This window comes from Lontra canadensis, unplaced genomic scaffold (assembly GCF_010015895.1).
Source record: "Lontra canadensis isolate GAN:19392208 unplaced genomic scaffold, GSC_riverotter_1.0 scaffold38, whole genome shotgun sequence".
NCBI classification, from domain to species: domain Eukaryota; kingdom Metazoa; phylum Chordata; class Mammalia; order Carnivora; family Mustelidae; genus Lontra; species Lontra canadensis.
In genome coordinates this window covers 5,380,976-5,393,334 of record NW_022631032.1, presented here as the reverse complement: position 1 = coordinate 5,393,334, position 12,359 = coordinate 5,380,976, and positions in this window count along the sequence as shown.

Sequence of the window (12,359 nt, the reverse complement as noted above, 5' to 3'; positions counted from 1 at the left end):
AACTTGCCTCCTTTTACCTTACAAATTACATTATCAATTGACTTCAGGCCGTGATGTGTCCTCCCATTGGTCCATGTGCTTAACTAAAGTTTCATCAGCCCTGTAAAGACTCTTTAATTTACCTACAGAGATTCTGTTGCTTCTACTCTGCCCTCCTGCCCATGTCATCCCTTCACTCCCCAAAGGAGCAAGTCTATAAAACTGAATCCCCGTTAGAGAGATCAAGTTGAATCTTATCAGCCTTTGTTACCTTGTCTGGTAGGCGAGTCCTGAAAGATTCGAACCTTACAAATTTTCAAGAATAGGTATGAATTTGGGTCCTGGGTCACTTAGCCACTGCCTGGGGGTGGGGAGTATAAGCCTTGGATGTTGTCCTAGGAGTCCTGGAGATTCATTATTATATTAAGGATTGTAAAATATAACCCCCACTCCTCCCCATATTGGGATGAATGTGAGTCTTGGTCAGAAACCATCCTTGTGGGAAACTATGACCAGAAGACAGAGTGTCTCCTCTGCTATGGGTGTTTAGTCATAGTGACAAAGTGTGGTGCTGTGGTTGACTTATTGACTACCATTTCCTCTTTGGAGGTAAGCCTTCCTCAGGATGAATTGGTGGCAGGATCAGACTGAAGATTGCTTAGGATTAGAGCTATACTTGAGTTAAGGGCTTGTTCCTCCACCTGCTTTCCTGGATAGACAGTGGCAGTAGTGCCTGGGAGCTTGTCTGAAAAGCAGAGGCTCAGACCCCATGCCAGGCCTCCTGGATCAAAATTGCATGTGATGAAATTCCCGTGTGACTTGTATGCCCATGGAAGTTTAAGAAGCCTTGGGTTAGGGTGCTCCTTTACAAAGAATGTAAATGTCTCCTCTAGAGGGTTTCTATAGGCCAGTCATTTAATGTAGTGAGGACAGCTTAATCGGATTACTTCTCATTTATTCCTTAACTAAAATAAGCCAGGATGGGAATTTTGTTGGAAAGAGAAGGAAAAATGACCAAACTCCCAATCTCTGACCCAAACTGTAATCTTAGCTCTCACCACAGAGATCTGGCACATAGTAGGACTCAAGAGATTTTTTCGTTATTTGGCTAAATAACTGATTCGCAGTAAGAAAGAGTTTGTGGTTTTGTGGTTTAGCTCTTTGCCATATGTAAAAGGTGTGGTAGGCAGAATAATGGATCTCAAAATGTCCATGTCCTAATCCCTGGAACCTATGAATCTATTACCTTATGTGGCAAAGGGGAATTAATCAGCTGATTGTCAGGAAGATGATCTTGGATTACCCAGGTAAGCCCGATGTAATTATAGTGGTTCTGAAAAGTGGAAGAGGGAGGCAGAAGAAGAGGTCAGAGTCAGGGAAAGAATGTAAGAAGAACTAGACCTGCCTTTGCTTGCTTTGAAGCCAGAGGAAGGGAGCCCAGAGTCGAGGAATGCGGGGCATCTGCAGAAGCAGAAGGCAAGGAAGCAGATTCTCCCCTGGAGCCTCCAGAAAGCCCTGCCCACACTTTGCTTTTCTTTTCCAGTGACACCTGTGTTAGGCTTCCTACCAACACTGAACTGACACTGAAGTTATCCTGTTTTAAGCCCCTAAATTTGTGGTACTTTGTTGCAACATCAATAGGAAACTAATATACTACACTGGTAGTATAGTTTATTTTGAATATGGAAACAAACACAGAAACAGCATGTGTGTATACGTGTGTGTGTGTGTACATGTGTATGTGTGTACTGATCATCCGTCTATAACTGTTTTCTTCTTATATCCTTTGGAATTCAGGTGCATATGCTTGTATTAATCCCATTCTCAGTTCACAGAATATAATCATCTGTCCATGTATCCATGGAAGGACTCTCTTTTTATAAGAAAAATATGTTTGCTTTCTTGTTTTTTCCCTTCATCCACCATTCCCAATCTCATTGCCCTCCTCCCCTAGGCATCCATTCAAATTTATTTAATATAGTCTTTCCAATCCATCTGACATGTTTATTTAGCTATATGAGCACCCTTACAAAAATACACAAGACTGTTTTATGTGGGTGTGTAATATATAAATGGAATCATGCTATGAATTTAATTCTGTTTTACTTTTTCCTCTCAACTCTGTTCTTGAGATCAATCCAGATTGCTATGCGGAAATCTAGTTCATTATCCTGGTGTATTCAGATACTACGTTTTACTTGTACATTCCTTAGAGATGGACACCTAGGTTACCCCCGACGGTGTGGCAGTGAACTTCCTTCAGTACATCTCTTTGTGTTCCTAGGAGAACTTCCCCAGGTGTATACCCAAGGGTCAGCTTGCTGGATTTTAAGGTCTTTGATTGCCCTTCAGAATTGCTATACCAGAGTGAATGAGGGGCTTGTTTCCCCAGGAGGGGAAAGCCTTTCAGTCAGGGAGGATGTGTGCAGGGCTCACAAGTGCTCTAACTGATCACCAATGAGTGGTCCTCAAGGGCAGAAGAGATCTCCCTTCTTCTGAGTGCAGCTGGCTGGCTCTCAGTCCACTCTGCAGTCTCCTACCCACCCTCCCACCCAATAAAGAGGTCTTCTCTGGACTTCGCTGAGGACATGAGGGCTCTCAGCTTCCAACTCCCTCCCTTCTTTAACTCTCTTTGCCATGTTGTAAATGTATACAGTTTGACAAAATGTATACAATTGATGAGTTTTGACAGATGCATACCCCTGGGAAATCACCAGCACAGTCAACACATAGAACATTTTCATCATCCCCCAAACATTCCCTGTCCATGTTTGCAGTCCACCTTTCTCTCTTTCCCTTGCCCCACAGATCCATGGATCTGCTTTTTGTTACTATAGGAAAGTTGGCATTTTCCAGAATTCTGTATAAATAGGATTTTTAAAAAGATTTTATTTATTTGAGAGAGAGAGAGAGCACGCAAGTGGGGTGAGGAGCAGAGGGAGAAGGAGGGAGGGAATCTCAAGCAGATTCCACCCTGAGCACAGATTCTGCTCAGGGCTTGATCATGACCTGAGATCATGACCTTGAGATCATGACCTGAACCTTAATAGGAGTCTGACACTCATCCAACTGGGCCACCTAGATGTTCTGTTTATAAATAGGATTTTATAGTAGGTACTTTTCTGTGTCTGAATTTTTTTTCACTCAATATAATTATTTTGAGATTAATTCATCTTATTGACATATCAATAATTTTTCCTTTATACTGCTGAATAGTATTTCACTGTATCAATATACGACATTTTCTTTATTCAATTGTTGACAAACATTGAACTTATTTTCTTTTTGGAGCTATTATGAATATTCATGTAAAAACTTTCATGTTTGGTTTAGTTCTCTTGGATACATAGGAGTTCAACGACTGGATCAAATGGCAGGTAGATGCTTAACATTTTAAAAAACTGATACAGGGGTGCTTGGGTGGCTCAGTTGGTTAAGCAGCTGCCTTCAGCTCAGGTCATGATTCTGGAGTCCAGGGATTGAGTCCCACATCAGGCTCCCTACTTGGCAAGGAGTCTGCTTCTTCCTCTGACCTCTCTCCTCTCATGCTCTCTCTCTCTCTCTCATTCTCTCCCTCTCTCAAATAAATAAATAAAATCTTAAAAAAAAAACAAAAAACGGATACACGCTTTTTCAAAGTGCTTGTACAATTTTACATTCTTAACAGCATTGTTAGAAGAGTTCCGGTTGACCCACATTCTTGCCAACAGTTGGTATGGTCAGCTTTTTAAAATATTTTACCATGTGAATGGGTGTGTAATGGTGTTTCATTGTGGTTTTAATTAGTATAATGACAATATACAATACCAACTAATGATGTTGAACTTTTCTTATGTGCTTATTAGCCATTCATATATGTTCCTTGGTGAACTGTTGCTTCAAATTTTTTGCCCACAGTAAGATTGTTTTGTTTGTATTTTTAATCATTGAGTTGTAAGCATTCTTTATTAATTCTGGAAAAAGTCCTTTGCCAGATTTGTGTATTGCAAATAATGTCTCCCATTCTATGGCATAACTTTTCATTTTTTTAAACCATCTTTCAAAGACTAACATTTAAAAATTTTGGTTTAGGTCCAATTTATCAACTCTTTTTTTTTTTTAATTTGTTCCTGTTTTCTGTATACTAAGAAATCTTTGTCTACCCCAAAGTTGCAAAGTTTTTTTTCCCATTTTGTTCTAGAAATCATATAGTTCTAGATTTTATATCACTTATGTGTAATTTTAACTTCCTCCTTTGACCCCTGAGATTCTTGGATCCATGGGTTTTTCATTATTTGTAATGGGAACAAACTTCAGCTAGAGTCCCATGAAGACATCATCAGCCATTTGGGTTCAGAGGTGCACCAACATATAGAAAATTTTTTTTTTAAATCCCACTGAGTGGCTTTCCCCTATGTAGCTACTACAATGTAGACGATTTATAGCTGTCTGATCTGGAGCCTCAAGGAGATTCCTATCTCACTGAAGAAAAGTTGGCAGGTGTGCCAGGGGTTGATTTGCGTAAAGGAAGAGGGAAGGTTTTTGTTTAAGTTTCTGGGGAAAAAAGGGGGAATCAGGAGGGGGCATGGTGTCTCTCCTGGGTATTTATGATGAGCCAAGTTCTAACAACTCAAGCAGGATCTGAAGAATAGGATCTCATGACTGCTGTTGTGAGCAGAGGAACATAAACAGAGGTGCTTGGTAACCCTGGGGTAAGTGTTCTACACAGGTGAAGTGTCCCCACTGCATGTAGACTCTGTAAGACTTTAACCAGGGAGGACTCTGGGGAGTATAGGACCATGAATTCCTTGAGGTTTGTAGCTCTAGGAGCTCCTACAGCCACCAGCCTTGGTACAGACATCAGTGTGGTCCCAGAAAAAATAAGTGGGAACAGAGATGAAAAACAAGAGAAAAGCTCTTGAGTGCATAAGAGACTTCCCTTGGACTTGAAAATCTGTAGGAGTAGAGGGTTATTGCCAGTAACAAGACAGATTCCCATGTACCACCTCTGGGGGAATGTGGCTTCCTCCTACTTTTGGCTTTTGAGAATCACTGCTTATAATGAGAAATAGCAATGATGTGGAGCCAGAAGAAAGTCTGAGAGACACTGCATCAGGGGAAAGAGGAAGCAGTGGCTACCTGTGTCCTTGGCTCAGTCATCTTCTTGGCCTGGGACTATGGGCTCAAGTTCACATTTAGCATTGTATTGTACCTCAAAAATACCTGAACAGTTTCTCGGAGTGGGGGTAAAGGTACACGTAACTTCTTTCCAATTTGGTTTCTGTCTGGAAATATGGAGCAAGTGTTAAGAGATACAGAAGCAAATCCATATCACTCAGGCCTTACCATTTCAGTGTGCTCCACACCTCCTCCTCCTGCCAGTATTTGCATCTTGGTGCTTGAAGACCAAGCATCTGGAAACCTGGAAGGTCACTAGACCTGAGATCCATGGCGGTTCAGACATTCTGGAAGATTAATTGTCCCCAATCCCCCAGAGCATCTTTCAATCAATAAGTGATGGGAGCTGATGCATAAATATCCCGGCAACCTCATCCTTTGAATGGGGTAATTCTGAGTTGTACGTTTTATACCATGCCCTAGCAAGATTAAGCAATAGTTGTCCACTGTGTGGTTGGCTTCATAATTCACTTTTTATTGGCTGTCTTCCCCTCCCTGACTCATTTCCTCACTCTCTTGCTGGTATTTCCTTGGATTAAATCCCAAATAAACTACTTGCTCTCAAATCCTTGTTCCAAGGTCGGCTTCTAGAGGACCCCAAACTAAGACAATTCTCCAGGATAAGTTAGCATCACTATGCACACATTGCTGGAGAGCTGCTGAAGAGAGCCACACTTCCTTTTATTCCTGTCTTCTCATCTAAGGCAGTGGGGCTTGCATCCAGAGATCTGGGGGTGTGCTGTGCGTACTGTCCTCTGGGCAGGCCTGGTATTGTGCAAACATGTTCACAGGTGTTGGGGAATCTCCTCACTATGATGTGATGTGAAATTTAAATGAAAGAAGGAAAGAGTTGACTGAGATGTTGTACTCATTGGGGCTAGGGGAGCCATCTTTATGGAGAGTAGCATCTCCTAAACTGTGTTCCATGGTGTTCTGGGAGATGCTTGAGAGATGGAAACCCAAAATTCAAGTTCCCATGGTCATGCGTTTAGGAATTGCTGGGTAAATCAGAGACTATTTTATGGTAGGGCTTCTCAGGATCTTTAATACAAAAAGGTGCATTGTGATCTCTGAGAAATGGAGTTTTCCAAATTTCTTTGACCATAAACCTTCTGAGAAAACATCTGTTAATACCGCCCAATAATAAAACAGTTTGGGAAGTGATGGCAGAAAGATGTGTATTTTCCCTTTTCCAAATGCATGTCTTTCACTCATGAGTGTTTTGAAGAGTTCAGACTTTCATCCCAGTGGTTCAAATGTCTTCTCTCTTCTCTCTTCCCTGTGAAGCTAGACTTTAGTAGGGCTGTTACTCCTTCTTATATTTAAAGTACCATGATCATCATAAGACCCAGCAATTGCCTGGCCTTTGCCATCTCCAGACCGTGTTCCTATATATTAATTCTCCCAACAACCCAGAACATTGGTCCTCTAGATCCTTATTTAATAGGTGAGGAACTCTGAACTAGAGTTCAGAGCTTTTCCCAGGATCCCTTGGTAGTACATCAGTGCAGGCAAATTGGGATTTGAAGAAAGCAACGTCAAGCAGGGAAACTCTGATTTTCTCTACAGGGTCTGAACTTTGAGTAAAGATTCAGTTAACAGAGCAGACTTTTATAAGGCTTTGGGGTTTGAAAAGGTTATTGGACCGGGTCCAGAAAGAGATGAAAGCACATCCGATCTCAGAGTATGTTATTTGGGATTCATCCAGGTGGTCTGTGGGCTACCTTCATTACACCACAGAAGAGAGGTGGCCCTGTAGATAAGATCAGGGCTTCCAAAGCAAACCCTGGGTTTGAATTTTTGCTCCATCATTTACCAGCAGTGTGGCTTTGGACGAGATACTTAAACAATCTGAACCTCAGTTTCCTTATCTATAAAACGGAGAGAATAATATTTCTCATGGGGCTGCTGTGAGGATTTAATTAGAGAGGATATTGAGCCCTCTTCACTCAGGGAGTGCCTGGCATATAGTAGGAATGAAAAAGAAAAAGTAGCCATTACTAGTAGAAGCGTATCCACAATTTTTACTTTCTGGCATGAATTAATCATTTAACAAAAACCAGACATCATCTTTGTTGGTGCCTTACTAGAAATAGTGCTGTTTGCTAATGACTTCTGGCAGTAGTTTTTAAAAATTGTTGTTGTTTGTTTTGGGTTTTATTTTGTGTAAAAATAGGACTAAGCAAGATAGGTCTTTACAACTTTTTTTTTTCTCCAGCTACACAGCTCGTCAACATTCCCTCGCACTCCACCCCACCCCCTGAAAAAGAAGGAAAAAGAACAAATTGAGAACGTATGGAACCACATCTCAGAAACCTGAGCGTTTTCCATTTCAGCTTCTCTTGGAACAATTTGATGGAAAGCCTGTGCTGTGGTTTTAAATGGCATTAGGGTGCCCATCTTTTGTCCCTACCCCTAAGCTCCTGAACATGATTTATATTTCCCTATTTTAAGCTAGTGCAGATTTATGAGACTTTAAACACCATAGTTGAAGTTATTGGAGATTTAAAGAGATTAAGCTGGTCCAGCAATACCTGGCGGGGGTGGGGGTGGGTACTAGTTGTTTAAAAGATTCATCAGGATTTCCATGTTAAAATCCACTTTTCAAGGATTCTCCTAGCTTGGGTCTGAATCTATTTATTTTGGGCAGAGGAGTGAATCCCTACCCCGCCCCCAAGGAGTGAATTTTTAGGATTTCTCTTAGATGGAAAAAAAACCAAACCCATCCTCTATTGCTTACTGCTTTGTTTTGGGGGCTGCGCCTCTGCCCTTCACCTCTTCATCTTTCATGTCTAGCTTGCTCTGTCTTCTCTGGGGTTTCCTTTCTTCTGTTCCTGTCTTCTCTCAAGCCGTTAATCTCTTGGTATTCCTCTATGTTCATGTATTCACAAGTTCAGCCTCTGACCCAGGAACCTAACAGCAGCTGGAATGAGTCTGACACTTCCCTACTCTTGGATTCTTGCTTGAGGGGGCCAGGGGAATCTAAAGCCTGGTGGGGGGGTGGGGGGGTGGGGGTGGGGATGGTGCGCTGTGGTGGGCAATAGATGGCCTTGGAGGTGGGAATGCCTCAGGCCACAGGGGTGACAGATCCCCGGGTTTACACCAGAGGGTGCAATGACTCCGTGGCTGAGAGGGTCTGGCTGGAGTCTGGAGTTTCCAAATAAAGTGCCCATTCAAGGCAAAGAGCACAAAATTCCTAGGCAGTTATTGAGTGACATTGAAAATAGGTTCAGGTCACAAAGTGGGCACACACTCTTTGTCATATTCTACTAATGCCGTTAAGAGCCAACATTCTTCTCATTGCCAATTATATTCTCACCGGCCTCTGCTTCTTACCTCTCAGATTTCTTCCAAGTCCTAGCTCTGCCCACCTTGTCAAATCACTGTGGGTGTAGGGAACATGAACTCATTTTAATATCAGCCTGAACCAGACATCACTGGGAAGGAAATCGGAGAAGCTATTCCAAAGTCAAGTAAAAATAACTTTGGTGGGTGCATTCTCTATGATTCTGTTCATATGAAAACCCTACAAAAGACAAATCTAATCTATAGTGACAAGAAGTAGATTGTTGGTTGGTTGGGGCCAAGAGAGGGCAAGATTAACTGAGATGGGGCACAAGAGAATGTTTTGGGATGCTGGAAATGTGCTTTGTCTCAATTACGGTGATGGTCACACAGATATACAATACCTTAAAACTCATTAAAATGTACAGTTAGAACAGGTGTAAATTATACCTTGATTTTTAAAAATGTATCTTCTGTGCATCCACACTCCTCATCCCTCTATTACCACGGACAATGGAGAGTTGAGTACCAATCTTAGATGGTCCCCCAATGTGCGGATGGTTGTTCAAACAGCCTGTGCTGTTTATCTATATAGGGCATGGAGATAATCCAGACCAGTAGATAAACACCCAATCAGTTATAATTGACTTTGAAATGCTTTCTATGCCTTTATATTCCCTGCGTACAACCTGACTGACAGGGCAGGAGTGAGCAGGCAGCCAAGAAATGTGGTGGGGAAGCCAGATTAAACAATCACCAAGGAGAGACAACAACAGGGTAAATGACCACACATGATAACGAACTGTTGACTTTGTAATGTGAACTGTGCATTGTATGAAAGAGGGAAGAGGGGGAGCAGAGGCTCATTAGAAATCAAACCAACCATGCTGAATGGTCCTGGCATCTGGATAGCAGGAGGGCTTCAACAATTCCATCTTTTCCACATCTATAATTAAATTTTTGATATTGCTTAAGGTAGGCACAGTGCCCTATTCATTTTGACATCCAAATATCTACTTTAAAGTTGGCCAAGCTCACCTAGAGGATGATGTAAATAGATCAAGGATGGAGTTAAGATTTAGGACATTGGAGTTTTGTCCCTGCTGTGTGACCTTCTGAAAAACCACTTAGCTTATTTATTTGTTCATTTATTCAATAAAATTATAGAGCACCTGCTATAAATCAGGTGGTTTGCTGGAAACTAGGGACACATGACTCTAGGCATCACTTTACTCATTTGTAAATGCTCCTTCTGGGATCCCTGCACCATCCCACCACTGCATTGATGGATCATATGGGTAGTGATGTAGTTGGGCTCTTAGCCCCTCAAGGTTGTGCTTCAATGACAAAGCTGACCAGGAGGACACCTTCCCTTCTCTGATCTGTATCTTTCCAGAGGGTAATTCTAGGCTACTTGGAGCATCTTTGCCATAAAAAGTTCCATGGAAATAAAATTAAGCATTTTAGTTTTATTTGTTGAAAAAAAATTGCCCTTAAAAAATCCTTCTTAGGCAGTTTTAAAATTATTTCTTATTGCTTCAAAGCACAAACTCATATATAGTTACAAACTAGGTTTACATTTGATCTAACGCAGAGCAGTAGACCAAGGCTTTTGTCCAGCCTTCCTTCTGATTTGCAGCATTCTATCCACCCCCTCCCCAGGCAAGATTTAGAAAGCAACAGACACTAAATTGCTTTTCTTCCTGCAGACGTTCTCACACTTACCTTCAAGCATACAAGATCTGTTCCTTTTCTGGTCACCAAACCAACTCAGAAGAGTCTGACAGAGTAGGATTCAAATTCTACTCTGTCCATGTATGATATGTGACCCTGGGAAAGTAGCCTAACCTTTCTGGGCCTCATCTGGAAGTGGGAATAACAATTTAAATAACAATTTGAATTGTTAAACAGTTTAAATAGGATAATGGATATAAAAATGACTAGCATGGTGTAGAAAACCAACTGGTAGTTGTTATTAAAGCCTACCAGAATGGAAGACTGTGGACTGAAGGGGGAAAAGCCCCCCATAGAGTTAGAAGTATTCCACTGGTTCTTGGAATGGAGGAACCAGGATCCTCAGCCATGTTGAGTGGATGGTGACTATGGGGAATAGGACCATCGGATTGTTAAATTCATACTCCCAATCTGGAAGAAGGGTTGACATTCTACAAGGTAAACTAAGTCATCCATAGGCCTTTGACGCAAGAGTAGAGGAGTTTTTCTCTTTAACCTAGCATACAGTTGTAGGAGGATTGCAAATGGAACAATGATGGAAAAAAAGTCATGTCCCAGCTAGCTGTGATAGCCATATCAGTAGACGCCACAGTCAGATTACTTCCACATTCCCCCAGAAAGGTTCAGATCTCCCAGCCTTTCCAAAGAAGGCACTGTTCCACCCAACAGGTCAAAATTAGTGTCACAAAGAGGATTGAGAACCCGAAGATAGAGTATGCCTGCTGATCCAAGAACAACAGACAACTGGCTCAGGCTGTGATTAAAGTTGGTTGGAATTCACAGCCGGCAGAACAATGATCACATTCATGAACTGAACTTCTGCTTACTCTCCTATTCCAAAGTCCTTCATCTTCCTTCCGCACAGACAGCTAGCTGTGCTGAGAGATTTGTGTGTTAGCACCTGGAAGTGTTGGATGGACTTGATTACTGTGTAATAGAATCTAACATGAATGACTTGAAAGTATAGTTAAAGGGTGCAAACCTATTTGTAATTGCTGGGAACCCCCCCTCCACACACACACAAAGAAAAGCCTGCTAGACTATAGAGATCCCGATGGGCAGGGACCATTTCTGTCTTTTTTTTTTTTTTTTTTTTTTTTACTGCTTTGTACCCAACATCAAACACAGAGCTTTTTGGAAACCAACCATTTTGGTTTGTCTGGGACTCTCTGGTCTTAGCATTAAAAAGTCCTGCATCTCAGGAAACCCCTCTGTCATAGGCAAACTGGGATGATTGGTCACTTTAGGCTTGGCACCTAGTAGATGCTCAAGAACTTCTTGTCAAACAACATAAATTAAATAAATTATTGGAATCATAATGTAATACATTAACTTCTGTGGATAGGAATCTACCTTTAGGAGATACAGATTTGAAGTTGAGTTTGGTGAAACCAGCATGCTATTTTGATGGTATGTAGGTCCAGTCTTGCTTTAAATATCATCTCCTTTCCATCCCTTCTTTTGAACTTAGTTTATACATCTGGGCCTTCCATCAGCAATAGACTGCACAGTTTCAAAACTGTCAAAACATAGTGAAAATATGATGGGGATTTCTAAAGTCTTTTCCCACTGGCTAACTTTCTCACCCTATCTACATAGAATCCAGGTGTTTTAAATTGACCCACAATATACACTTGGGAAGGAAGGAGCATTTCTCCAATCAAAGTAAACAACCTTTTATTGAGTGGCTGCTCTGGGCAATGTACTGGGTGCTGCAGGGCATTCAAAATGAGTGAAATAGAATCCTTGCCTTTAGCAGATCTCGACCTAGCAGGGGTGTTTGTGAATAAACATACATAAATATTTATGACATCAAACAGGCTTGATACATCCATGCTATTTTAATGATTTCAGTTGTACCCTATGTGACTATGAGAGAAATGTCATAGAATGTCTTCCCAAAAGAGGTGGGATTTAAGGTGGGCTTTGGAGAAAGCATAGGACATCTAAAATTGCCTATGGGGTGAGGAGAAAGCAATTTTCCAGGTAGAAGGAAGAGTAGGGGTATGACAAAGAGTTGCATTATGCTACTCATCAATAAACCTGACTCTAGGGCTTTAACTAAATGGAGGCATATTATTCTCACAGAGCAAGAAGTCCAAGACTGTGCAACAGCTCCAAGATGGCATCAGTCCCCCAGGCTCCTTTTCTCTTTCTGCTCCACCATCCTTAGCTTATGGCTTTGTTGCCTCCTGGCCTCAAGA